The sequence below is a fragment of the Peromyscus leucopus genome, chromosome 1 (genome assembly GCF_004664715.2).
Source record: "Peromyscus leucopus breed LL Stock chromosome 1, UCI_PerLeu_2.1, whole genome shotgun sequence".
Lineage (NCBI taxonomy): Eukaryota > Metazoa > Chordata > Mammalia > Rodentia > Cricetidae > Peromyscus > Peromyscus leucopus.
Window position 1 is genome coordinate 126,934,104 of NC_051063.1, and position 24,411 is coordinate 126,958,514.

General features: G+C 37.7%; 1 protein-coding gene and 1 pseudogene across 4 annotated transcripts in view; both read left to right on the plus strand.

Annotated features, from left to right (window-relative positions):
- The window catches only part of Luzp2 (leucine zipper protein 2), a 352,103-nt gene that overhangs the window by 107,987 nt on the left and 219,705 nt on the right, over positions 1–24,411 (plus strand). The window lies entirely within an intron of this gene.
- Positions 14,952–15,006, plus strand: LOC114708988 (annotated as a pseudogene).

Here is a 24,411-nt window from a genome sequence, read left to right on the forward strand (position 1 = left end):
GCTTCAACCACATGGTTCTGGAGTTAAGAATAGAGGAAAGGGGCTTGTAGATGAAATTTTAAATGGTCTTATTAAATAAGAAACACAGAGCCAAATATCGAGTTAAAAGTCCAAGAGATCAGAGCAATAGCCTTTAGCTTACCAGTCACTGCTGTCCTTCCCCTGAGAGAGAGAACTCCTGTGTGACCTGTCTTTTTATTGCCTCTCTGTTTTACCTTCTCATTGGCTCTAAACCCAACCACATGATTTCCTCGTCACTGCCTGTCTATACAGACCTCCAGTTCTCTATGGTTCATACTGGGATTAAAGGTTAGGGTCACCACTTGGCTGTGTCTTTGACTATACAGAGACTCTGCCAGCCATGTGATCAGATTAAGGGCATGTGCCACCACTGCTGGACTTCTGCTAAATGGCTTGCTTTTAGCTCTGATCCCCAGGCAACTTTATTTAATAACATACCAATAAAAATCACATTTCAGCACAATGTGGCTATAGAATTTGCCCCTGAGATTAAGGAAAACCACTGAGGCCAGGCATGTGTCAGGGGCATCCCTGAATAGAAGCCTAGAGAGGCTATTGTGTGAAGCTGCAATGTTGAAGCCTGGATTGCCTTGGAGACCCTGAGATGTTAGAGAGCCCAGGGTCATGGGATACCTGCTGAGGAGAGCTCCTAACAGGGAGTGAAACCAGCCCAAGTGAAAGAAATGTGTTTCAAATCAGCAAAACTGAATGGCATTGGAGATCTGAAGAGCATTTTGACATCAGACATGGAGATGCAGAGTTTGGAGTTTGCCTAACTGGTTTTTGGTCTTCCTTTGGTCCAGTATTTCCTTTCTATTCTCTCTTCCCTATGTTTTAAAATGGTGATATATATCCTGTGCCATTATATGTTGGAAATATATGATCTGCTTTTTTATTTTTATTTTATAGGGGATTACAGTTAATAGATTGCTTGAATCTCAGAAGAGACTTTGAACTTTGGACTTTTAAACAGTCTTGAAACTGTGATAAACTATGGGAACTTTTGAAGTTTGACTAAATGCATTTTGCATTATGATACTGTTATAAGTTTGTTGGGACCAGGGAGTGGAATGTAGTAGTTTGAATGTAATTGGCCCCCATATGCTCATAGGGAGTGGTACTATTAGGAAGTATGATTTTGTTGGAGTAGGTATGGCCTTATTGGAGGAAGTGTGTTACTGTGGGGGAGGGCTTTGGGGTTTTCTATAATCAGAATACCACCTAGTGGCTGAGCCCACTTCCTATTGCTTTCTGATCAAGATGTAGCCAGTCATGTCTGTCTGCATGCTACCATACTCTCCACCATGATGATAATGGACTAAACCTCTGAAACTGTAAGCTACCACCTCAATTTAAACGGTTTTCTTTATAAGAGTTGCCGTGTTCAAGGTGTCTCTTCACAGTGATAGAAATCCTAACTAAGACACTACCTGACTTGTTCCAGTTTCCCCTTCTGCCAATAGTCAACCCACAGTGTCTATTATTTTTACTCCCTCTCAGGAAGCTCAATGTGTCCTCTCTAGTCCCTTTCTGAGTCTGGATTACCTCACTCAGGATGTTTTTTTTTGTTGTTTTTTGTTTTTTGTTTTTTGTCTTTTTAGTTCCATCTACTTGCCTTCAAATATCATGATGTCTTTTTTTTAAGAGTTGAGTAGTACTCCATTGTGTAAATATACCACATTCTGTTTAACCATTCTTCCATTGAGGGACATCTAGGTTATTTTCAATTTCTGGCCTTTGTAAAAAGAGCAGCAGAGAACATGGTTGAGCAAGTGCCCTTGTGTTATGGTGATTCATCCTTTGGATATATGTCTAAGTGTGGTATAGCTAGGTCTTGAGGTAGATCAATTCCCACCTTTCTAAGGAACCACCACACTGATTTCCGTACTAGCTGTACGAGTTTGCACTTCCATAAGAAATGCAGGAGTATTCCTATTATTCAACATCTTCTATAGCACAAGCTGGCATTTGTGTTATTGATCTTAATCATTTTGACAGCTATAAGATGGAATCTCAAAGTAGCTTTGATTTTTTCCCCTGATGACTAAGGGAGTTGAACATTTAAGTGTTTCTTAGCCATTTGAATTTCTTCTATTTAGAATTCTCCATTTAGATCTGCACCCCATTTTTAAAGGGACTATTTGATTTTTTGACATCTAGTTTCTAGAATTCCTTATATATTTTGGATATTAGTCTTCTATCTGATTTGGAATTGGTTAAAAAAAATTTTCATCCTGTAGGATGCTCCTTTGTCCAAATGATGTTGGTGATAGTAATCAGCGCTGGTTGGTGTCGGGCACTGGTTACCATGTGGAAAGGTCATGGTCACGACAGAACCCAGTGGTACATTTTAGAGCTTTACTAGGGGGAAAAGGGAAGGGAGCCAGGCCTGGGGGGGGAGGGAGCAGAGCAGAGAGGGAGGACAGAGAGAGAGAGTGTGTGGGGGGTGGTCCAAGCCTGGCTTTTTAAGGTGGGTATTGCATGACCATGCAGTGGGTAGTAGTTGCCAGGGCCCACTGATGACGTAAGACACTGCGCATATACAGGATCCTAACAGCTGGCCTTTGCCTTACAGAAGATTTTCAGTTTCATGAGGTCCCATATATTAATTGTTGATCCTAGCATCTGTGCTAATGTTATTCTGTTTGGAAAGTTTTCTCTCATGCCAATGAGTTTAAGGCTATTTCCCACTTTTTCTTTTGTCAAGTTCAGTGTATTTGGTTTTATGTGGAGGCTTTTTGATATATTTGTGTTGAGTTTTGTGCAAGATGATAAGTATGGATCTATTTGTGTTCTTCTATTTGAAGACATCCAGGTTAGACAGCAACATTTGCTGAAGATTCTGTCTTTTTTCCCAGTGTGTGGTTCTGGCTTCTTTATCAATAACCAGGTTCCATAGATGTGTAGATTTATGTTGGGCCTTCAATTTGATTCTGTTGATCAATGTGTCTGTTTTTATGTCAATACCATCCTGGGTTTTGGTTTTAGGGTTTTTGTTTGTTTGTTTGTTTGTTTTTAGCTATATGTTTATAGTATAGTTTGAGATCATGAATGATGACACCACCTATATTTCTTTTATTGTTCAGGATTGTTTTAGCCATCTGGCATTTTTGGAGTTCATATAATGCTGAGAATTGTCCTTTCAAGATCTGAAAAGAATCAGGTACACAGAGGTTTTTAAAGATAGGATACTGTTGCTGTTATTTTCCTATTATTATGAACAAGAATTAAATGCAAAATGTGACTTAGGAGTAGCTCAGTGTGTAAAGATACCTACTATGAAGGCTGTGACCCTTAGTTCAAGCCCCAAATTCACATGGAGGAAGGAAAAACTGACCACTAAATATTCCTCTGCCTTCCATGTGTACATTCTCTCTCTCTTTCTCTCTCTCTCTCTCTCTCTCTCTCTCTCTCTCTCTCTCTCTCTCTCTCTCTCACACACACACACACACACACACACACAAATAAATAGCATAATAATTTTCCTACAAAGTATGATGTCTAAAAATGATTGAGGTGACATGAAAAGGTGGGGAGAGTAGGGTCAGATCCATTGGAAAGGGGAATTTGAAAAGGGAAGAACTGGTTTTCAGGGTGAACATGTGATGCAAGGTCAGATTAATGTGAGTATCCAGATACTCAGTGAAGAAGAGTATGGTACCCTGATCTCTCATAGCACTTAAAACATCAAATCAAATTAAGTGAAATGAATTAGGACTTGAAATTACAAAACTACCAGTGTTAGAAATAGTGTTTTTGTTTTGTTTTTGTTTTTAAGGCTTCAGGAAATATGAGAGTCCATTGCACAATAAGACCTTTGTACCATAAAGAAAACACTCAACAAAGTGAAAGAGCAATGCACAGAACGCAAACAAAAGCAAATATCATAGCTTATGAATACTCAATGCTTGGAACAACATAAGAACCTAGTGTACAAAGGGGAAAAGGGGCATAAAAGCTGGATTTTTTTTTCATAGCAAACCTACAAATCAACAATAGGTGTATGAATGTTGATCATACAAATATCATGATCATCAGGAAAATATGAACCCATTAGATACCACCCCATACCCAATTGAATGGCTGATATCAATGTGTTAAATTCATGATTATTTCATAGGAGGCTTGAAATTCATGACTTAGTAAAAATGGACATTTGTATTCTCATGGAAAGAACAGTGTGCATGCTCTTTAATGTTAAAGATGGAATTACATTGTGATTATGATTTAGTAATTCCACTTCTGTGTGTGTGTAATAAAATCTGTCTCAAGATTTTCATAGCAGCATTATTCATGACAGTCATATAGAAACAAATGCACATCAATGAATTAATGAAAAAGCTGACATTTTATGCATATAAATATATGCATAGCATGCAGATTTACATATACATACATAAGTACAAAGACATAATGGAATATTATTCTATCCAGTGGGGGAAAACAAAAACTTGTCACTAGTGGCAGCATTGATTAAATTGAAGACAGTGTGCTAAGAGAAATCAATTGACACAGGAAACAAACACTGTCACACAAGCAAAGTCATGGAAAAAGAGTAGAGAAGTAGTTGTCAAAGCAAGAATGGGGAAAAGAAATTGAGCAATGTTGAACAAATAGCTCAGTCTGTACTTATCCAAACTGATTGCCTCTGGAGAAGAAATTCAGGGTATGCTGGGTGACACTAGAGTAGATCATAAGCAGTCTTATTTAAACATACTTATATGTCCTCTGATGAAGTATCAACCTTAGAACATGTCCTGATAACTGCCATAAGTACTAAGAAATGCTTAATGTAGAGGAAGAAAAGAGAAGGAAGTGAAGGAAAGAGAGAAGGAACAAAGAATGGGAAGACTGGAAGTTATGTGCAATGAACACTGTCCACATTAGCTTGATTGTATTGACAAGGTTGTATGTAATACACGCATACATCAAGACATCGTCAACTTTTTCATTTTAAATCATTTTGTATGTGAACATATGCAGGAGATGACAACATTCATGTGCACCATCTCTTTCCTGAAGGGAAAGGATCACTCCTTTAACAAAAAACTGAGAAGCATTACCTTGAAAGTAATTTGTGTTCCTCACATTCATATTAACATTTCATGACCGAAGCTTTTAGTTGACAGTGGGGATAAACTTAACTCACAACACTTATTGATGGAGATGTAGAGAGAGTTTATTACACGGGTGGCATAAAATACAAAGACAGTATTGGTACACAAGCATTTTGGTGTGGGGAGCATTGAAAAGAGGCCATGTGTTGTAGAAAAATGACAGTTTCAACCATTGACCCTGAAGTGTATATAACATGAGAACTGGATAGTTAATATATAGACTACCACATGTTCATCCAAACATTGAATAAGATACTTCAGGCTTTCTGAGTCTCAGCTTCTTTTATTAGGAAGCACCAACCTCTCAAGGCCTCTGTCCTTATGCTGAACACAGGAGTGAGCTTGGTTATCTGTCAATGAGCAGATGAAATCTTCCTTATCATTCTCCATTGAGAATGCTTAGGCATGAAAACAGCCTGGGAAAATCTGATTTCAGTCAAGAAGGAAGTGGTTGTGTTCTCTTACCTATCACCTGCACAGAAATTCACCAACTATGATTGCAACATCCTGAGCAATCAGCAGGCTGTTAAAACACCTGCCTATAAGTGAGAGAAAGTACATAAACTACACAGCTGTGAAGTTGGAAAATGCCTTCTTAAATGTAATGTCACAGTGTATTACAGTAGCATTTCTGTGTAGATGCAACATCAACAATTTACATCCTAGTGACCCAGAGACATTCATCAATAGCATGGCTATCTTCAGCCAGCTTTTAGGATAGAGTGAAAGACCAGATAACTATCACATGCATAGACATTGTGCATGACATAGCCACCATGATGGTGTCCATCCACCTGTTACTGTACTTTGGCCAATTATTTCTAAGAAAGGTTACTGGAAATCAACTCTACAGCTACTGTGATGATGAAGGCCAAGCATGATCATTTAAATCAACCCAGAGAAGATAGAAATGTTCTTATGAACTCTGATAAAAATAAAACTAATTGTTAGACATCACAAGATTGAATATCTGCTCTACTTTATTATGACTAAAGAAACATGTTGAGCCTGAATTTAAGGCCCCAGGTGATAAATGATGAAAGACAATAGAGGGTACCCTGTTTCTCCATGAGGCAAAAGCCCTGTTCTGTGTTCCTTTAGGTAAATCTGGGATGCTGTTTATTTATGTACATAAATTCTGTTGAAGGAAAGCCCAACTAAGTTGTTTACGTCCTCTCTCTGGCACTTGTTCAGAGTAGAGACTCATTGCAATTCTTTGTGCTCTTCAGTTAATGTATTTACTGACTGCCTCTCTGCAGAAAAAAACAAAAAAATAAACAAAAAACCTATTAACTGCTGCTCTAAGTAAATGGATAATCTCAGTAGTATTTAGGCACACTAACTTTTGCTATTTTATTATGGCAAGGTTTGGATATTCCTATTTTTGATGCAATTTTCCTGTTGTATGAATATTAAAAGACACTATCTATTCTACTTTCTACACATATTAGTAGTGTGTCATTTTACTTCAATACTATAAGCTTGTTTTGAAAGAAATGAAACTTGAGGGGTGACTAGATAGCTCAACAGTTAAAAGCAATTGCTGTCAAGCCTGACAAACGGAATCTAATCCCTCGGACCCAACACCATTATCTCACAACATCTCACAAGTTGTCTTCTGAACTACACACACACACACACACACACACACACACACACACACGCAAAAAATAAATTAAATTACAAAGAAGTTTTAAAACAACAAAAACTTTGTTTCCTACATCCTAAAGTTCTGGGTTCCATCCTTAGCCCTGCATAGTCTATCCAAGTTGGTGCATACTTTTAATCCCAGCACCTAAAAGACAAAAGCAAGTGGACAAGAAGTTATGATGAATATATTTGTCAACTTGATACAACCTCATATTACATGGGAAGACAGTTTTCACAAAGTATTGTTTACATTAAGTTGACCTGTGAAAATAATTGCCAATAAATGTGCCAAGACCCAATCCATTATGTACAGCAATATGCTGTAAGCATGGGGGTCTGAACTGTAAGGGGAGTAGAGAAATTAAGGTGAGCACAAGCAAGCAAATAAATAGGCGTGCATTCATTTCTCTCCGACCTTGACTGTGGATGTGATGTGAATGCAGTCTCAAGGTTCTGCTGCTGCAACTTCCTCACAATAATGGATAATGGCCTGGAATTGTGAGCAAAAATAAATGTTTCTGTCCCTATTTCATTTTCTGAGAGAGCATTTTGTCACAGCAACAGATGAAACCAGGACAGCAGTCTGTGGTAAGCCAAGTTTGCATAACAAGTTCAGGGGGCGCCTGGAACACATGCAACTCTGTCTCCAACAAAACTCAAAACAAACAACAACAATAAAAGAAAAGAACGCAAGAGAAGTAGAAAAAGAGAAATAAAGGCAATATTTTAATTTCAATGTATTCTAAGATACATTTTCCTAAAACATACATCCCTCTATAAGACTGACACCAACTGAGTTGATGCCTGTAAAGAGATGTTATATTTTTTTACCTTTGAAATAAAGTCTGAAATAGTTATTGTTCTATTACTGCATAAAACATTATGACCAAAGCAGCTCACAGAAGGAAGGTTTATTTGCACTTCGGATTCCAGAGGAGTAAGAGGGATCATTCAGGGATCAGCTGTCATGGAAGCTGGAACAGCAAAAGGAGAACTCACATCTTGAACCACAAATAGAAAGCAGAGAGAAAACTGGGAATGATACTTGGCTTTAAAATTTCAAAGCTTTCCCTAGTGATATATTTCCTCCAGCAAGGCCATGTTTCCTAAACCTCCTCAAATGGGTACCACCAACTGCTGACCAATATTTCAAACATGAGTCTATTGGGCACATTCTCATTCAAATCTACACAAGGTCTCATTATGTTACCTAGATGTCCTGAAACATGCCATTGTATTGTCCCTGAGGACAAGCTTTCATGGTACCAGAAAGCATCATGTAAACTTCCAAAGGAAAGAGGAAACCAACAGGCCCACGTAGCTATGATGCCTATGAACCACATCAATGGCAGACCTGATGACCCTAAATGTATGACAGTGGCACACATAACTTGGCAGGCACCAACTCCTCTTTAACTGGACTTAGGATCCACTCATTTAATCCTTCGTACTGGAAACTTAGCAAATGAATTAGTGCTAGTGAAATTATGCTTATCAGAGTTGAATCTACAACAACTAATTTTCTAAATCAGCCTAACAATCTACACATATTTGTTCTTATACCCATAGATAAATGTAGTCTTCACCCCTCATCAAGGAAATTTCATCAGTGACCACTATAGAAAACCACAACAAATTTGTATATATGCAGAGTTGTGGAGCCCAGTCCCAATGGATAATAGCTACAAAACATTCCCACACTGAAGGCTGCAACACGGTGGAAGGTGAAACAGAAAGATTGTAAGAGTTAGAAGATCAGAGACTTTGCTGTGAGACTGTGTATCCTATCAACAGACATGGGATGAAAAAGTACATCAACAAAGATGCCAACCTTCATGGTGAAAGGCCCAGGAGGCCTTAATCGAACACACACACACACACACACACACACACACACACACACACACACAAACATATATATATATGAAACTCAGTAAAGCTGGGAATGGAAAAGGTAGCCCTCCTCAGGAAAGAGCACACCAATCGGTAATTCAGTGCCAAATGGTCAGCCTTGAAAATATGTATCCAAATAGTGTTATATGTACTCAACAGGTTATATTGAGGAATATGTATGTGTATAGAAATACATACATGTATGCAATAACAACTGATGAAAACAGAGGTCATGAACTTGACAGAGAAGTGTCAGCAGCAGTAAGTTTGCTGCCTTAATTTTAAATGCTCTTTTTTGTCCTGTCCCAGTTAAGTTGTTTGTGTGAAAAATGTGCAGTTGGGTTCCGGAGGGTGCTGGGGATCAGTTCCCCTGTGGTTTTTCCTGTTTGGAAAACAGTGTCGGGCTGGCCTAAGGATACAGAGTAACCATTCCTTGACTCCTGCTGTCAGAGGGGGTATATAAGCCATGTTGGTAAACTAAAGAGAGCTGCTTCCCTGAGGAACTGAAACTCGGTGTCCCTCGCCATATTTCGTGCTCCAGCTGTGCAGGTCCAGCAAGAAGGAGGAGGGGGTATATGGAAGAATCTGGAGGAAAGAAAGGGAAGGAGAAATGTTGTAATTAAAATGCAATCTCAAAAGTAAACAAAAATTTAAAGTATGGTCAAATATTTGACTACTTATGTCAGTGGTTTTCTTTGATGTGAGGACAAGCTAGCAAGGAAAATTTTGGTAGCATCCAAGAGCCAGCATTTGCTGGCCTACTACAGTACTCTCCTGTAGTAGGCAGGTAGCTCACATGCTGGCTACAAGCACTCATTTCTGAAGACATTCTTAATTTGGATTTTTGCTGCAAAATAGGCTGGCTTTGAAATACTAGAAGCTTTAGTGGTTTATCTTGCAAACCAGTCTGGGGCTAGGGAAGTCTGTGTTATCACATGTTCTGTGACCACATCCACCCTTGGATGACAGACTCTGATGATTTCTTTTCAGTACTCTGAACAATAAATGTGGCCCACTTCTCTCTAAATTCAGCGCAAGACACCACACATCCCACACTAACAAGTGTGTGCATATTTAAGTGGACTTTATTAATTACTTTGAGATATTTAAGCAATCTAGTCTTAAGCAAACATCATCAAGCAATTTAAACCCTGAAATATCTGGTGTCTGGAAACTTTCAGTCTTTGCATTGTGGAGAGCTGACAATAGTTTTGTGCTTGGTGAAGCAGTTACAGCAAAAATCTTACTGTGGGAGAGGGGCTGAATAGGACATTTCTGCTGCATGTTTTTACATATAGGGCAAAATAAATTTTATAAATCATTTTTCTCACACATATATACATGTTCATATATATATATATATACATGCACATGGTAAATATGACCTGTTTATGCTTGTGTGTCATTCTTCTTCTTAGAAAGTATGCTGATAATTGGCCATTTATGCCTTTTTTTCTGCTGTGTTCAAAGCATTTCTTAAACTTAGTAATGTACCATGGTTTCCACGGAAATGAGGACTGGTTTCTTTCTTATTTTTCTTGGAGGAACATTAATAGACTTAGGGTCTTGCTGAGATCACAGCTTTCATCTAGCAGGTGCTTTCTTGTTTTCTCAGCTGAGTGACAACTAAGTGCTCATTTATTCATTAATTATAAAAGCATTTCCTAAGTAATTAACTCACATCAGTAAATACTATACATCAAAAAGTGGACTGACTGCATTATGTGAATAAATATATACACATGAACACCTAAATATACTTGTATAAATACATATATATATAAAAGAATGAACATACATATGATATGTATGTGACAATAAGTATGTGCTATATTGTATGAAGAATGCACACATATGTAAGACAAACACATCAGCTTTCAATATAAATAGTTTGTAAAACATAGTCTATATATTTAGTGTGATCACCACTAATCTGACACAGATAATAGACAGCCTGCTGCTGGTTCCATATTCAGACAATTGAAGCCAGTCATGATGAAAATGTAGCAGAGAGAGCTTCTAACTAATTACTGTGGAAGTCAAGCATCTGTAGACTTTCAATACCCATCAGCATCAAATGGTAGTGTTCCATGATGTGAATGTTACAGAAAGAGCCTCTGTGGAAGTTGGGCAGCTGTACATATCCTATGTCATATGTCAGTATTACAGTGAGCAGTTATGGATGATTGATATACACCATCTCATTGACCTCCTTATAATCTCTGTGTTACAATTTCACTGTCAAACAAGTATAAAAGTATACATGTGTCAGGAGCCTATAATGTAAAATAACCCAGGATACATATCCATACATTCAGATATTGTAATGGATATGAGGAAGTGTAAGAATTATGGGAATTATGGAAGAGCTGGCCATGTTCTGATTCCATAAGCATTTTTTCCCAAGTCAAAAATAATTCTGGAACAATTTTAGATTATTTTGGAAGTGCCATGGATTTTGTGTGTAGGGAAAATGAAGTTAATGTAGCTGGAGAGCTTCTCTCCAGGTCCCACCAAGCCCTACAGTCCTACAACCCACATATAAAATAATCATTCAGACACTTATATTACTTATAAACTGTATAGCCATGGCAGGCTTCTTGTTATCTACTTCTTCTATCTTAAATTAACCCATTTCTATTAATCTATAAGTTGCCACGTGACTCGTGGCTTACGGTACCTTACATCTTGCTTGTCATGGCGGTGGCTGGCAGGTCTCTTCCCCTGCCTTCCTGTTTCCTCAGTTCTTCTCTCTGTTAGTCCCGCCTATACTTCCTGTCTGGCTACCAGCCAATCAGTGTTTATTTATACAGAGTGATATCCACAGCAGTTAATATTTACCTATTCTCTGCCCAAATCATTATTATTGTTACACTACAAGGACTGTGTAATGTGATAATAATACATAAGGAAAATACATACTTTACAATCTGTATCTACAACTTCATCAAAGAATTGCAGAACTCCCTGCGAAAATCCTTGGTGTCCTACAGCAACCATCTAGAATCCCTCATTGCACAGGACAGTTATCCCTGCAGCATTACCCATAAATAACATCCTTATTTCAAAGGCATACATGCTCCAAGGTCTACAGCATTATGCCCAGCATAGGCAAGTGAAGTTATCAATTACAATGGATATACTCATAAAAGGAACTTGAAATTTCCTAGTATACAACAAAATTCCAGATGCTACATAAGATACAACCAGTAACTGAGAGCTTGAAGTACTTGGGTTGCATTTCAGATATTGTGAGACAGCAGAATTCAACTGATCTAAGGGAACACTATTTTAACCCTTCAAACAATATTATAAGATGATTGGAATAGAGAGATTCAAACTGCAGTAGTGGATTCAAAGATTGCTGAGTGCCACTTTAGTAAGGAATGATGGGGTCCTGAAGAATGTCAGTGGTGAGTGAGTCTCTCGCAGCAGATAATTCTTAAAAGACAGAAAATGCTGTGCTGATTGATTTGCCCATGTCAGTCATGGTCATTGCTATAACTCCCTCCTGATAGTCTTATGTGAAAGTAGCTTGGTGTGTGTGATATCTTATAAATACAAAGTCAAAGACATTGTAGAGAAAGACTTAAAAATCTATCCCCAAACAAAAACATGAATCTGTCAGAAGGTTTTCATGCATTTAAAATTAAAACAAGGAAATATAGGTCATCATAAATTAAACCCAAATACATTGGATTTTTACTCCTGCTTCTCCAGTTACTGTGTAGACAAATTTCTAAACAGTCTTATTAAATAAGAAACAGAGGTGCAAGCCATAGAGATTAGAACAATAGCTGCCAACTAAACTTAGCTCACCACATCACAGTAGCTTCTCAAGAGAACCTCTCCTGCCTAACCTGTGCCTTTATTGCCTTGCTGTTCTCCCTTCTCATTGGCTCTTAACCTAGCCACCTCACTTCCTCATCACTGCCTGTCTATACAGACCTCCAGGTCTCTATGGTTGATACTGGGATTAAAAGCATGTGTCACCATGCTTGACTGTACCCTTGAACACACAGAGACTCTGCCTGCCATGTGATTACATTAAGGGCTTGTGCCACCACCACCTGACTTGTGTTTATGGCTGGCTATTTCCTCTGATCTCCAGGCAAACTTTATTCATTAACATACAAATAAAATATCACATTTCAGCACAAATAAAATATCACCACATTACTGTACCAAAGAATATACAAATACTGATGCTCAACTTTCAAAGAAACATCCAGAAGGCTGTTTCATGATAGAATATAATCACCTCATTAGAAAAGCATCAATTAAGGGATTAGAGGCTAAAAACCCATGATAATCAAGGGAAAAAAAAAAAAAACCTATGTATGTTTCTAAGTTGCTTCTTAGTTCGTGCTGTAATTGCAATGAACTTCTCAATACCTAGTCCGAAAATGTCAGGCAAGAAATACATTTTCAATCAAAAGATGAAAATTAAAGTTTCCTTTTGTGAGTTTATATAAAATAATTTTCATTGATAATGTGATTGCTTATTTCAATGAAGCTTCATAATATCAATACAGATTTTTTTCCTCCACTCACAAAATGAACCATTATCTTTTGTGAAAATGACCTATACAATATTATAATCATGTACATTGCAACCATCAATTTTGATAACTTTCAATATTTAAAATGTGTTATTTCCAAATTAATTGGTAAAAACAGTTGCTTCTATTAAAATACAAAAACTTTAAATTAGTTTAATTATTAAAACAAATAATTTAAGAGTATTAAAGTGTGGAATCATTAAGGCAGGGTATCATACAGCAAGGTACAAATCTCACCAATCTTTACTCTTACTGGAATACGGTAACTGCTTCAGTTATCATATAGAAGTTATCTCTCGTTTGGGAGAATTTTGAGTTAATGCAAAATTTAGTTTCAAGAAAGTAATATTAAAAATAACTGATAACATTAACATGCTAACATACAGAGAGAGCTCCAAAATATAACAGGAGAAACTAATCCTATGGTAATTGTAATGGAGCACTAGTGTAGCCTTTGGCCTTGGTTTTTTTGTTTAGCTGTTGAATAATTGGTCCCCACATGATTTCGTCTAACTGATGCAGTAGACAGAAGTTTCACGACAAATATATGATGTACATCAGGAAGTTGAGTGAAAGCATTTACGTTTTAGTTTCTCAAGTTCTGGTTATCTATTATTACCATTGTCAGGGGCCCACAGATTATCTTCTAGTTTTCTCAGTGTTTAGAACAACAGCTTTTTAAAAATAAATATTTTGTACAGTGAATTTATGACCTCATGAAAAATGTAAAATGAGAAGTACACTGATAAAGTCAAAATATACATGTTCCACACTTGGTTCTGTCCCTACACATGTGTTCCCTGATTGGTACCTAGAGCTGTTTCAATTTGCAGGTTAGAGGTGGAAGAGGTTCTCAAAATTCAAGACGTCGTGGTCCTTGTTCCCATGTTTTTAACATCAAAGTGAAAAACTTGCTTTATCTGTGAGCATCTTGATGACTGCAGGAAGGATGAATTCCATTTGGTAGAGAGTGAATGGATATACTTATATTCACCCATTCAAGACACTGATCTCTCATATGACTTTAAATAATAACTATAGTAACTTGATATACAGAATAAAGACAACCTTGGTTCCTCAGCAACTATCCAGATGGATCTCCCATCTGAACTACAATAGCTCATGGAATCTGGAATTAAATGTTTTCTCCAAAATTACGTATAAATTTTTTAAATGTTTATACACTTAATATTAAACAAAGGGTTAATCAAATGTGAAAATATATTTATATCCATATAAACATTACATAATACACTAATAACAAAAATATTTTTGAAATCTCAATGTACATGAAATATACAGAATATTTTAATGGAAATGCCTTCTATAGAAGGCTTAGGAAAATACTTGTTTGCAAAGTAAATCAAAGCTATTATTATAAAGACAAAGACATAAAAATGAAAATTCAAAATTACTTACTATATGGCTTAAGCATAGTTTCTATCATAATTTATAACATTTTACAACAATATTAAACAGTCAGACATTATGGTGCATGCCTGTGATCTTGCACATGGGAGGTAAAGTTATGAGATCAAAAGTACATGGTCATCATTCCACTAGGGAGCAAAGGAAGTCTGGGCTATGTGAGAAACTATCTAAATAAACAATCAACCAATGAAATAAAATAATAAACCTAAACAAGAAATAGAGAAAAGATACTAAATAAAGATTTTGTTAAATTAAGTCAATAGAAGTAATTTAATGAGTGTTATATAAAAGCAGAGGTTAGCACTACTCTTTACAAGGATGGAAGAGACCTTGAAAAAGAAAACCAAAAAAAGAAAAAAAAAGTAATTTAATTAAATCAAACTGAAGGACTAAATATACCTTATCTCTCTTGGATCTATATGCTCTTATCATGCAGGTCTTATCATTAGCAAAGAATGTCATGGCATGTCAGTAGGAAGCAAGGTGGGAATTCAGTACACAAAGCTGAGTGCAGACTTATGGAGTCAGACAGAAGTAAGAAGTAAGGGCGTAAAGGGCTCAAGCGCCCCAGCCACTACTAGGCCACCCACTGGCTTCTGGGGTTACAGTACTCTAAGGACAGCATGTGAGTTAAGATTATGTGAAGTTCAAAGACTAAGTAAAGAAAAAGTTGTGGAATAAATGTTTTCTTATTAAAATCCATACTGATATAAAACAATTAACAGTTGTTTCTAAGATTAACGTAGATGTAATGATCTACCCTTTCCCCGCCCCCATTATTTCTGTATCAGAGTGGGGCTGATAATGTTAAATGTCTTGTCAACAGTTATCACTGGCTTCACAAATGGATTCTTACTGAAGTTGGGCTCTTAACTCTCCCTTACAAAGAATGGTGAAGGAGGGAGCTGTCACTTTTAATAATAATATTTTAGGTGGATGACTCCTAAATCATTTCCGTATTATAAATTTAAATCTCAAGGAGGCAAAGAATAAAATTAAAATTGAATATTTTCAAAGTAAATTCTGTAAGTAAGACAAAGGAGGAAGGAAAAATTTTGCCTGAGGTTTAGTTCAGCGGCAGAAAAGGAGCTTAGACTATGTTGTATACTAACAAACCAGGCCCACGAATAAATTCATTATATTGTGCAGTTCAAGAGTTTCAGAGTAGTTTTAATTTATAAAAGAAACTCCTGCCTCTAACATGTTGTCTTAATTACTCTTCTATTGTTGTGACAAAAGACTGTGACTAAGGTATCTTACAAAGGAAAGTGTTTAGTTGACTTAACATTTCAGAAAGTTAGAGTCTATGATGGCGTGGCACAAAGGCATGGTGGCAGCAACAGCTGGCATGCCTCCTCCAACAAAACCACATCTACTAATCCTCCCCAATATGTTTCACCAACTGTGGACCAACTAACAAATACAGGAGCCTATGGGGGTCATTTTCATTCAATTCCACACACGTGTCTAATGGTTCAATAATTAATATATTAAACACTAAGGCATGTATGACATATATACAGCTAAATAGGAGTTAAGTTTTTGTCTGCCCTTATATTTGAAGGTTACTTTTTTTTTGTATTTTAGGTGAATTTTTAGCACATTAACTGAGCTGTGAAATTTCAATGTCAGTGGTGTCAATGACATAAAAGAGACACTAGCAAATTGTAAGTGTCAGGTTGCAGTAAATTTGATTTTAAAATTTGATTTAGGAATCCTAGAGTATTGAACAGATAAGCTTGGTAGTCAGGTACTGCTAATAGAAACTTTAATAATATAAAAATGATGAGTTTTACTACTTTTCAGTTGTAGACATTCTGAATTTATTTCCAACAAAGTGGATTATCTCCCACAGTTTCCTCTATATGTTGAAATGAATCACTTTTCCTACTGAGATAAGAAAGTCTCTGTGTGCTCTCATTAAGTTGATCTTCACTTAACTGATTCTTACCTACAAAAAGATTGAAGTCATTTTAAGGCCGTACTGATATTTTTAACCACCTAGATGACTCCAATTTGAAAACTCATTTTGCTGAATTATATGTACTTTATTAAGGAAATTGAAAAAAAAGATGTTGTCCCAACAGTTTTAATTTCTCAAATTGAGAAAAAAATTATTTAAAAGATATTGCAGTATATTAGATTTACTTTCTGTTTGGTTGGATTTGACTTTTTAACCTTATTTTCATCAATTCTTTAAGACTTTCACACATATCTACAAAGTATTTTGATTACATTTACCATCAGAACTTCCCTAACATCTCCTGGATCTACACCTTATGCCTAACAAGTTTCTCCAAAATTCATTTCCTCTATTTTTGTTGTGGTTTTTAAATAGCTTACTAAGTCCAATTTACTTAACTAAGTCTGCCTATATATATGCATGAGTATATTGTAATGGGGTCATCATCGAAGCATCCTGGAACTACAAGGGACTACCTCTCTCAACAAAGCAAACAAATAACAACAAAAACCTGACCCTCCCTCTCCTAGTGGCCATCAAATTTTAATAGCTCCTCAGCTAAGGGTGGGCCACTCTACACTTCCATGCTGGAATGCTCACTAGCTTGATGTTGAGTGGGTGTTCTATAGGCGACCAGAGCTGTTGTGAGTTCAGGAGTGGAGTAATTCTGTAATATCCTTAAGATTATAATAGCCAGAGGTTGGGAAGAACTGGGGTGAAGGAATAGATCAGATTTTTAGAAGGCAATTGCAGGACATCAAAATGTTTTTATACATTTGAAAAGATATTTCCACCCTGAAAAAGAAACCTAAGGCCTCAACAACACAATAAGCAATATGGTAGTGAAAGTATTATCATAGAGCTGGAACTTGAGGACAGTTCTAAAGAATACACCACAAAGCAAGCTCATTGATCTTGTGCTCAGCTAAAAGAGTATTTTCATGCCAATGTTTCCCCTTCTATTACCTTCCTACCATTTGCCAAATATATTGGGCCAAGTTTATATTTAACTGAACTGCCTACTGAGATTCATCTCATGCAAGGGAAGGAAAAAACATCCAAAGACACTGTCTTAGCCAGTGTTTTCTTGCTGTGAAGAGACACCATGACCATGGAAACTCTTTGGTTTTTTTCGAGACAGGGTTTCTCTGTGTAGCTTTACGCCTTTCCTGGATCTTGCTTTGGACACCAGGCTGGCCTCGAACTCACAGAGATCCGCCTGGCTCTGCCTCCCGAGTGCTGGGATTAAAGGCGTGTGCCACCACTGCCCGGCCCATGGAAACTCTTATAAAAGAAAGCATTTAATTGGAGATTGCTTGCAATTTCAGACGTTTAGTCTATTATTATCATGGCAGAAAGCATGGAGGCTTGCAGGCAGACGTGGTGCTGGAGAAGGAGCTGAGAAAGTTCTACATCTGGATCCATAAGCAGCAGGAAGAGAGAGACACTGGGACTGGCTTAAGCACTTGAAAACCCAAAGCCCAGCCCCAGTGACACACTTCTTTCCCCAAGGCCACACTTCTCTGTCAAGTGGCACTACTCCCTAATGACCAAGCATTCAAATATGGCCTGTGGGGGCCATTTCTATTCAGACCACCACAGACACTAGCAACTTTGGTTTTACAGTGCAAATAGGAGAAAGTGGATGGGTTATATCTTCCTTAACTCACATTAAATAGACAAACAAGAGAGTCATTGGAAGTGATACACCTCAAGTATACTTTAAAATGCTATCTACTGTCTCTTCTAGAATTCCATCCTGGTTACTGTTGGGAACAAATTCCCAGAAAGAAGCTGTATCTGCAGAGAATGATTAATTAAAACCACAGAACTGTGAAGAGGCAGAAATGCTGCAGGTCTTGAGGCTAATTACCTTGTCTCGGACTGCTTCTGGCATTTCTTGCCACCCTCAGTCTCAGAACTAACATCTTGTGACTAATAGATAAAAACCTTTTTGAAATCTATCGGCTTATCAGTCCACTAGCTTCCACCAACCCCAAAGTGAAGAATGCCATCAAATAACATCGTAGGCCTAAAGAAAAGCTGGCTGTATCTTTCTGTAACTGCCTCTCTGATGTACTCACTGATGTTTTTGATGTTGTCTTGATTTGTGCTTGTCTTTGTTCTGTAAAGCTATAAAAACTATCCGGGTGGTGGTGGCACACGCCTTTAATCCCAGCACTTGGGAGGCAGAGGCAGGCAGATCTCTGAGTTCGAGGCCAGCCTGGGCTACAGAGTGAGTTCCAGGTAAAGCGCAAAGCTACACGGAGAAACCCTGTCTCGAAAAACCAAAAAATAAACAAACTATAAAAACTTCCTGCTTCCAATACAGATCATGGAATTTGAGGTAACCTAAACATGTGATCATGGGCCACAGTCACCCATATATCCTCCAGAATAAATTGTATCTTTTATTCTTTTGAGGTGAGAGCTCTTTCTGCAACATTATCTGTGTTAGACCATCCTGTTCTTACTATACATAATACATTAATTCTAGGATAATCTCAGTGAACGATATTCTTTATAAACTCAGAATGTCATTGTCCTCCATTTATACAATCTATGCCGTCTCAGACTAACCCCAGTGATCACACAGAACTATATTGTTCCTCTCAATAAGACCCTGTCTCCATACAATCATGCCATTTTGTTTGACCTCTGTGAGATTAGGCATAGTACTTGTAAGTTGAACAAATCCCACTCCAGGTCTAAGCATGAAACCAATGCTCCTTCCTGATAATACTCTTTGGAAATCAAACAATTAGCCTCTGATTCTCTAGACAGCCGTTATTTCCAGACAATATGTTTATTGTCTTGTTTGATTGGAAACAACTCTTAGCTCTTTCTTGTTTCCTAATGCTACTTGTCAACACCTGGACCTGCGTACAACTACTCTACTGTAATTTTCAGAAAAGGGCAGAAAGAGCAACAAGAGGCTGAGTCCTAGGAACCAGGGGGCATCTCACTCACAGGCTGTTTCCATTTGTGTGGTGCAGAGTGTGGCCTCATCTATTATGCTCCTGAGACTCCTAATGCATCAAGAGGAATGTTGCAGAAACTCCCAGTTCCCAGTACCCTTCCTGCACAGCTAAGCAAACCATCTTCAAGTAGCTAGGATATATGGCAATAACACAACAGGTTTATTTGCAGTGGATCATTTGCTCTATGCTCCCAACATGTAGCTTACAATATAAATGAAAGAGCCATCATGTGGAGACATCAAGCAGGGATAGGTATGTACTATTGAGATTATGCCCACGTTCAAGTTAGCCATATTAACACATATAGGACACAGGACACTCTCTCACCAAGGAAAGCAGGGACAGCTTTTGAATTCTAAAAGATAACTCTTGGACTTATTTATTAGTTTGGTTGGTCCCCTTAAATTATTTACTTTTAATACTTAAGGTATTATTAGAAATAAATAAAAAGAAAACCACAAAAGTAACAGCATCATTGTTGGCAAAACATTCTAAAGGTGAGGGGCATATTTTAAAGGTAGTTGGAAAGGACACAACATGTTTACTTAGGGGTCAGTAACTACTAGATATTAAGACTTCATAGATATTGGTTCTAGTGGGTTTTTCCCTCATTTTTCCTTGCTTAAGTCTCTTTTGTCTAACTTACTTTTCTTATATATTTCAGTTCTCTATATTTATATTATGAGCACATGGTCTTTTAATATTTTACATAAAAATGAATTTTATTTTCAGTTTAATAGCAAGCTATTTTGTCCTGTTGCAAATTTGAGAAAAAAAAAAAAAACATTTTTAGAGACAGAGAAACTACAAACAATAGTACTATCAGATATTTAGTGATGCCCACTTTCTTTTTTTTTTTTTCCATTGATAACAAACACATAGAATGAGGGATTTATTTTTAATATCTTATAACTCAGGTAACTGATTCATTTGAGGACCCAACATTTACTATTTTACACAATGTCATGACCAAACATCTTCTAAAAAGTGACTCAATGGAAGAAGGTTTGATTTGGCTCCCATTTGAGAGATTGTACTCCATTTTGGCAGGAAAGCATGGTTTGGGGACTGTCTTGAGACTGTGGCTACAGAAGTATGAGGCTGCCTGCTCCTTCTTGGGTGACTAAGAAGCAGAGGGAAGACAGGAAGTAGAGCCTGCTCCAAACCCCAATGTCCTCTCCTACTGACCTGTTTTCTCCAGTGAAGCTCTACCTCCACACAATCCACAGCCTCCCAAAACAGTGCCACCCCTAGGGACCAATGTCCTAACACCTCAGCCTACAGGGAACATTTCACATTCAAACTACAGCAGGCTCTCTTTTCTAGTCAAATGATGTTCTGCATGATTTTATACTATTTAGCATGCAGTCCTAATAACAGTCCTGTCCTTTTTAATGTGTAGAAAGAAAAGGGGATCTTGCCTACTTGGGGCACTGGAATAAAGCCCTAGTAATGGCAGATCTTCTAAGAAGAGGACTCAACATCTGCCATCTCTGTGTTTAAACGTTCCAATAATTTTCAGGTTCCAAAGCAAACAGAAGCGTACTGTGTCCAATTTATCTAATTATCAGACTACATGCTGTCTTAGCCCATTAACAATCTGCCAGTCCATTTTCCCTGTAAAATAACTTCCACAAAAAGTAAACACTTGCACACAAAACACAGACATCCACAATATGCTCATACATATATGCATACATGCGTATTTATGTATTATATTTCTCGATTGTTTTCAATTTCAATGTTACTAAATTTAGCAAGCTGTTTTATTTCTCTCAGATGTTGCAGTAAGTAAACAAAGACATTTAACTTGGTTTTAGTCACTAAGACTGTGTGTATGGCTAACATTAGCAATATTCATTCTCCCCCATCCTTTTCATTAAAAATATGTGTGTGTGTGTGTGTGTGTGTGTGTGTGTGTGTGTATGTGTACATATATACACATATACACATCGGCTTGTTCCTGTAAGCTGTGTGTAATCAATCACTCCTTTATATTAGGAGATCACAGTTATCCTGAACTGAAGTGGTAAAAAGAGACCTTGAAGCAGCATAAATCTCAACTCAAAGATTCATGAACTTCATGGCCGGGCTGTATTTCTGAACCTCAGATTCTGTGTCTATAAACATGAACTTGGGTTCACCAGCTTCAGTGTAGTCCAGGCCTGAGTATACGGCAAATCTTTAAAGCCTGCCTGGCTCCTCATAAGATGCTAATGAATGCCATTTCCTGTGCTTATTTTCACAAAACTGAAATTCACTGCACTGAAGTACACAAACTTTTCAAAAAATACAAATGTTGTTGTTGTACCCAGAGTCCCCCAAAGACTACCAAGAGACTGAATCCGATGCAGAAGTAAAGAGTCTTTGTACTGTTATGAGATAACTTGGGGCTCTTCATCCTTCTGATGCAGCAGCAGAGCAGGAGAGACCCTGAGTAGCAATGGGGCAGGGTTTTTAAAGCAAAAGGGGCCTGAGGTCTGCAGACTCCTTAGGAATAAACTCAGGATTGGTTTATGTGTGTGGCAATCATGTTAGTAATTTTTAATTGACTAGAGTTAGTTGGGCGTTACAGTTACCATTTTGGGGCAGGCCTGTACAAGTCCCAGGCTTTGTCCTTGAGCTGCCATGCTGGCTGACTGGCATAGCACATAGTGATTGTGGAGGCTGACTCAGTGGCCCAGGCTCTGTCTTTGACTCATGCACAAAGCTCTAAGTTGGTGAGGGGTTCCAGGCAGTAAACAACTGGCTGAACCTTGGGCAGTCAGAGTACGTGCAGAAAGGGAGCTACTGCAAGGACTGTGTCTTTTGTTCACGGCCCTCCCAGAAACTGTTTGCTCAAGTTTCAGGAAACAGAAATTGAAGCCTGATCTCTGAGAGAAGACTGAGCAGCCTGTTATGGCGTCTGCTTGGTCCTTTCAGCTGGAGGCTAGCATGATTGCTCAGTGGTTAAGAGCATATGCTACTCTTGCAGAGGACCTGAGTTCTGTTCCCACAACCTCTATCCCTAGGTGCACAACTATCTGTAACACCAGCTCCAATGGATTCAATGATTCTGGCTTCCATAGGCAATTGTACTCACTTGTTCATATCCACACATAGACACTTACACATGATTAAAAAATAAAAATAAAAAATAAGGAGATATATAATAATCATATTAGTGGTTTTAATGCTTTTGCATTTACACAAAAACTTAAACAGTAATATCTTAGCACATAGAGTTTGATTAGACAAGAAGTCTGGGTATGAGCTTAGGACCGATGCAGCTTCTACCTCAGTGCTTGGCCACTTTGGATTTTGACCCAGCTTTCCTACTTTGCAGTCTCCTCACTGCAACCTGACTTCTTGTAGCTTCTGTGGAACAACCATATCCCGGACACTTTCAAGGCCTGACTTTGAAGGACCAATGGCTTTGGTTTCTCTTTGGTCAGGAGAACAAATGATTTCCCCTAAACACATCAGAGACTTTTGTGATCTGCCTGGCTATATTTGGATTCAATAGTTCCCAAAAGTCCAGGAGAGGTGGGAAACTACACATTCAACTAGAGACCAAGCTCTCCAAAACATTATCAAGGCTGTGCAAGCAGGAGAGGAAGATAAATATGATCATACGAACAGCTTTTAGTTCAGTCAGAGCTAATATCAGGGAGGCAAAGTCATGTTTCCAAGACTTAAATACATGCATGTTTGTCTATTCATTATTTTAAAGATCAAGAATAACAAGGAAGAAGCATTCTTGCCTTTTCATGTGTTGGGGCTTGGAAGCTTAATTTCACTTTTCATAGAAGGGGTTATTGATTCTGAAATTATGATTTGTCTTAGACAGTTCCTAATGTCTATATGCTTCTCTTTTACCTTGGAAAATGAAGGCAGATTATATATATATATATATAAATGCAGAAAAAGGAAGGAGTAGAAAAAAGGTGGGAATGAAGGAGAAAGGGGAACAGAGAAGGTAAAGAAGGGAAGGAGGGAGGGAAGGGAGGGAGGGAGGAAGGGAGGGAGGGAGGGAGGGAGGGAGGGAGGGAGGGAGGGAGAGGAGGGAGGGAGGAAAGTTTACATGAGCATGGTCATTATTCTGCTTGGGAATCTTTCCTTAACATCACTTAGCCACACCCCTCTCCGTAATCACACTGAACATTCTCTTTTTGTTTCTTGGATGAGCCACACTCACCATCATCCCAAAAAAAGCTGCATTTACTTCCCAAGTCTGAGAATTTCCTCTCTGTCACCCTCCAACTTTATTTTCCTTTGTCCACTCAGTGACATGTTTGTTTACATTAATAAAATTGGTGAAACTTACAAGGAAAAAAATTGTGCACTCTCAGTTCATCCAGTGATTACGTGGACAACAGTGTTCAAGGAAAAGCCCCTCTGTATAAAAACTCATTAAAACTATTAAAATTGCTTTTCCAAGAAGTATGTGCCTAAGTAATGCATGACAGTCCCAGGGAGGCTCTATTTTCCTCTCCTGGAAAGTAGAGTCTTCCCAACCTGATAAAATAAAGTGAAACGTAATTATACACTGAACATTTCACTAATTAGAAATCACTCATATGGAGAGAAACACATCAATGTTACTTTGGGTGGATGGCAATGCTATTACCTAACTTACTTGAAGTAAATTATTGATTTTTTTTTTTTTTTGGTTTGTTACGGGTAATCATTCTTATCATGGTTTTCTCTAATGATTGCTAAGATACTTGGCTTTCATTTTGAAGTTTTCTTAACTGCTTCAATCATTTTTTCTTCTATTTTAACAAATTACCTACTGGATTCATTTTCCCCTC